The following is a 6000-nucleotide window of genomic DNA, read 5'->3' as shown; positions in this document are numbered from 1 at the left end:
CAAAGTGTAGTATCTGTTTCGGCAGATACTGCAAGCAAAGACCATATGTGGGGGCAATCCCACATATAAGACCTTGGTCAATGTATGGACAACCCTTCATACCAATTGTCACTATTCAGCTCCCCTACTCCCCAGGGAGCTGGTCCCCATTTCCCCTTCACTCCTCTCATTAAAAATTGGCCTTGTGCCTAATTTGCTTGGTGGGGGAGCAAATAAATACCCTTTTCTTGGCCTTTTGGCCAAGATCAAAGTGTAGTATCTGTTCTTACTACATGCTGTACTTATGTTTGTAACTTTTGCCACATAATATAACGTTTCAACTTCCCTAAATCAAATAATTTTGTGATATAAAGTGGGGGATAACTTTTCTGTATTAATATTATGTAAAATGATCACCCATTTTACAACCAGTCAATCTCAAAGCCATTCAAGTCATTCTCCAGATCATTCAATCTTTTTTTGAAAGATTCCAGTTATTTTTTAAGCATTCAAGTCATTCAATTCATCCTTAAGTTCATTAAAGTCATTCTAAGTCATTTACTTTTTATTTATTTAAGTCATTTCAGCCCATTTTTCGGTCATTTTTGTTTATCTTTAAGAATTTCTTGTCAATCCTACATTCATGCATGCATTCATTACACGAGAGCACGCAACTAATAGCTATCGGCCTTGTTTTTTAAACTTTCAAAATACCTGGATTAAACAACTTTTCAGATGGGTCTTACCAGCTGAAATAAATTATGAAAGAAATTAGAGTTATAATACTCAGATTTTATTTAAATGCTGCATATATCATTCAACTATCCAAAAACACATGTTCTTGTAATATAACGTGCATGGTGCTCATGTGAGAAAATCAGAAGCAGCTGTAGGATAGCTGACTAGTGAAAAAATAAGCAGCCACCGTCTGTGCACATGACAAATGCAGAATATTCACTTAGGAAAATCCATTAATAATAATTCAAATGTTTTCATCTATCACAATTAATTTCTCCCGAAATACAAAATAGTTAAATTTTATATCGTCTTCACTTTTTAAAACAGAATTAAAGTTAAAGTGTACTATCACAATCCAGTAAGTAAATATTCGACAAGTGTTATTTTTACAATGTTTGCATAATAAATAACACTCAAGATGAGAACATTAGTCTTAATAATCTAAATAATACAAAGAATCATTCCTCATCTAAAAATATCAGAATTGTAATATTGTAATTTGTTTAAGAATCATTATTTTTTTTAATTTAGTCAACACTATTTATAAGGTTTGTTGTTTTGCTTAATGTCTAAAATCTTTCCACCCCTTCCCCAAATCCTTTACAATGACGACTTTTATGTTTTCGAGGATGCTGAAAACAAATATATACTTTTAAAATCGGTGCAGAGAAATAGTTTTCATGATATGAAAAATTTACTTTTTCAAAAAGTGAGGGATCATATTCAAATATAAATTAAACATAAAATAATCACCCACTTTATGGCCACTTAGGAAGGGGATAATTTTTTGTTTTTTTGAGCGAAAAATCTTTTTGTTTTTGTTTTCTTTTTCTGATTTCCTCTTTCAATAAAGAGACGAAGGTATTAAAGAACAAAAATAAAGTATAATCTGTATACAGATATGTGTCATTCCTTATGTTATCAGTGATGACCATTTTTGTATGTGCAAGTGCACACATATTTACCACAAACAAGTAGGTTTCCAAGTATTAAGCAATGTAATTCCTTATGTTATCGATGGTGGCCAATTCTGTATGTGCAAGTGCATACTTAATTGGTCACCACTGATAACAAACAATTACATTTTTTTATATCCAGATACTTACTTGTTTGCAGCAAATTTTAAAGTGATATTCGTTTTCAGCATACCCAAAAACCTATCGAAGTTGTAAGGTTAAATATGATTGTTCAGCTGGAAAGTAAATAACAATTTACCAAAACGACTTTCAGGCAGGCCTACAAAACATAAAAAAATTATCACCATGTGGTTAGAAAGTGGGTGCTTATTTTACATTAAATTTATACGGAAAACTGATCCCCACTTTTTGAACAAGTAATTTCCTCATATCATGAAAAATAATTCTCTGTCCGACTTTTGAAGCACACCCGAAATATAAAATAATTTGCTGAAAAAAAAATTTAAAAACAAGACATTTTTTTTTACTTTAAACTTGTGAAACAGTTAAAAACATTTAAAATCTATAAAATTATTTTTTTATTTTGTAAACGATAAAGAAATTGTTTTTTTTTATGTTAAAGTCAGTATTGAAAACAAAAACAATTCACAGCGAAAATTTTTCAACAATAAATCTCATTTTCATTATTCGCTTAGTTACATTTTTAACGTATTCTACACATGCGCAAAAATCGATACTAAATTCATGTAGTAATTCTTACGTTTTTGTTTTATACTCTGCTTTCGATGAACTTTATCTGCTTTTATAAAGGAAACGATTTTTCAAATGTGATTTTACAAGCTCAAGTTAACATTCAAGATGGCGAACAGAAGAGCAAGTTCGTAGAAAACAAAATTGAAGAGGGAAAATAAAAAAAGGAAATCATTTCGAAATAGAGCCGATCTATTTGGTGAATATCACGGATAAAATCTATATATTAATTTGCTTGTCCGTACGGTGTCACGTCATCATCATCGCAAACATTAATTAATGAAACGCATCATCATCATCGCAAACATTAATTATTGTGAATTATCTCCCTTTATTGTTCAATCTTTATCAGTTAAAAATCATTAACCCTTTTATTTCCCAAAAAGTTCCCGAACAAAAAAAAAAATAATAATAATAATAACTGTCTATTTATGGTTCCGGATTATTTTAAAGACAGTTATGCATAGAAGGTATCGTTCCAGTTTAAATAGTATAGTATTTTACTGACATTTTTAACGATGTCTTCTGTTTATTATTGTAGGAACGCTTATTCTATTTTATTCAATAATAAATATATTTTTTACATTTAACGCTACGAGTACGTTTTTTTTTTACTGTGCCACTTTATGTTTTTTTATTATTTACTTTTGAGTGAGCCTTACACAACAAAAAATGTTTAGAAATACATGTTACAAAAGTCAAGAATGACTTTATTAAATAAATCACCAAAGTAACCATTCGCAAATACAGAGTCAAAACATATTTTACGTCTTGTTCTGTTTTGTTTGTTTTACGGCATATCAATCCTTTTTCGTGTTATTTAATGCCGAATCGAGTAATTTTGTAACATTTATACAGCTTCACGTTGTTTACATAGTTATTACTTATGTTTTGTTCGTTTTATTTTGCTTCTTTTACAGGCATTCATCTTCTAATGCCCACCGACAGGGCATACATATTTAAATACTATAAAAAATTGACACAACAATTTTTTTTAATATGAAATAAAACAGTGCTTCATTACCTAAGATTTAATTTATTTAAAGAAATATTTATTTCCTATTTAAAGATTTTCAGTATATTTTATTTAAGTGAAGAATTTTTCCATTATTTTTATTACATTGTTAGATGAAGTTTCGGTAAATATCCAGATACGCTACTACAGAACACCAACCACTGATTTCTTTTTTTATAGGTAATTGAGGTCGCTGACAACGAATCTGATAGTCAAACTTGGGGAAAATTTACCGTTTGCATGGTATTAACCCCCGAATAACTTCCCACCATTTTGCAGCTTCCGTTTACGCTACGCGGGCGCTGCAGCATGAACGACGGCTTGCTTCACCTAGCAAACTGCCTTCTCACATGGCGTAATCAAAAAATTACGGACTGACATTTTTTTAATGACTTACAGTCAAAGAAAAGTAAAACAAATTGGGGGACTTTTTTTTTGTCTCGCGTAGTTTTTAATGTGGTTTACAAAAACATAAGCACCAAACATCTTTATGTTTTTCATTCTTTTTTTGCGGGGGGGATTCAATTATAGAACTTATGTGGCTTAATAGGTGCTTTTGCAGTTTAGTTAAACGTTTTTCCGTAAGTAACGCACCGACATTTACCAATTAGAACACCATTTAACATTTTCTGAAGATTTAACTGTGTACATTGGGGACGCGAGCGGGGGGGGGGCGGATGTGATGTTGAGGCGCGCGTGCCCCAACATCACATCCGCCCCCCCCCCCCGCTCGCGCCCCAATGTACACAGTAAAATCTTCGGAAAATTTTAAATGGTGTTCTAATTGGTAAATATCGGTGCGTTACTTTTTGAAAATTCTATGTTCCAGGTAAAAAAAAAACAACAGATAAATTACCCCCCCTACTCCAACTTGGAGTGCTTTCCTTTTCTGGTTTTATTTCTTTTTCAGCTAATTTTAAATTTTCCACCCAAAAAGTGCTATAATGTATTTTTGAAAATTAGAAAATTCTATGTCCTGGAAAAAAAATCCCCTCCCCCAACGTAGTTTGCTTGGTGAAGCCGTCATTTATGTTACAACGTGCATGCACGTAGCATAAACGGAAACTGAAAAATGGTGGAACGTAGTTCGTGGGTTCAGGGATAAATACCATGCAAACGGTAAATTTGCCCCAAGTTTGACTATCAGATTCGTTGTCAGCGACCTCAATTACCTATAAAAAAAACAAATTAGAGTGGTCGGTGTTCTGTAGTAGCGTATCTGCATATTTACCTTTTTTTTTCTTATTTTAAAACAAATTATAAAAGAAAAGATACAAGACCATTAAATTTTTCTTCATTAAATCGCTATTTAGGTGAAGGTTCAAAATAGTTAACCCTTCTCCCCATAACCGTTTTTTATGCAGTAAAATACTTTGTTTCAATAATTATGGTTTAAATAAATATTTATTCCATATTTAAAGATTTACAGTATATTTCATTTAACTGAAGAAATATTTATTGTTCATACATATATTTTTCCCTTATTTTTTTTTACATTGTTAGGTGAAGTTTCAGAATAGTTAACCCCCCTCCTCTTCATATTAAGAATGGCTTTCAGCATGATTCTTACAATAGTGCTATCAAAGTATTGATTTTTCTTATTTAACAAAAATTATAAAAAAGATACAAGAACATTTTAAACATTTTTTTCGTTAAATCGTTATTTAGGTGAAGGTTTAGAATAGTCAAACCCTCTCCCCTTATTAAGAATGGCATTTCATTATTTCAGCATGATGCTTACATTTTTCTTAATATAAAAAAAAGATACAAGAAAATGTTAAACTTTTTTTTAAATTAAAATGTTAGATCAAAGTTCGGAATAACTTACTTTATAGCCAATTAGCCAGCTTACTTAACTATATAACATTGACAATAAATTTGATAGGTATAACCTACCTCACATCATTTTGATTATCGAAAAATCAAAATTTAACTGTACTTCGTAAGATTTACAGAAACACTTCATTTTCTATGCATGTAATACACAAGAATCTGAATATTATAACAGATTACAATGTTTTTATGGAAAAAAACTTTTGTACAGAAAATTCAAAGTGTTCTATTTATATTATCAGGAAGTTGTGATGCATTAATTGAAATCTATATCAATAATTCGACTTAAAAAATATTTGTGAATTTCCAAATCTTCATTGAATAAAATTCAAAATGAATAGAAAAGTCTATTGCATATGTAAAAGTTGACGGTTGCTTATTTAACTTCATTAAAAGCCATCAAAGTCAACTAAGAGCTGCTCAATATTCTGGCTTAATGGATAATTTAGCAAGGAATGAAGATGGTTATTCTGGTGTACCAGTTATTCTACTATCTACATTTGCAGGAAGTCCTAGGAAACTACAACAGCTTTATCAAGATGTAATGGCAGTTTTCTGTGACCTATTCATTACTTACACGTGTAATCCAAAATGTCCTGAAATATTAAATAACGTGGGGGTCATCAGAACTTGCACAAAATCGATATCAGCAATGTCACACAGTTTTTTAAATTCACAATCTGACTCCCAAGAACCGGCTGACTGACAACTATTCTCACTCCAAGAAGCTGATCGACGTCCCTGTCACCGCCTCAGTCATCACCAGCA

General features: G+C 31.1%; 1 pseudogene; it reads left to right on the top strand.

Moving 5' to 3' along the window:
• Positions 1-218: 218 nt before the first annotated feature.
• On the top strand, positions 219-368 carry LOC145271753 (U2 spliceosomal RNA; annotated as a pseudogene).
• The last annotated feature ends 5632 nt before the right edge of the window (positions 369-6000 follow it).

The sequence above is a fragment of the Euprymna scolopes genome, chromosome 46 (assembly GCF_053919585.1).
Source record: "Euprymna scolopes isolate OS-2025 chromosome 46, ASM5391958v1, whole genome shotgun sequence".
Lineage (NCBI taxonomy): Eukaryota > Metazoa > Mollusca > Cephalopoda > Sepiida > Sepiolidae > Euprymna > Euprymna scolopes.
This window is presented reverse-complemented; position numbering and strand designations above follow the sequence as displayed.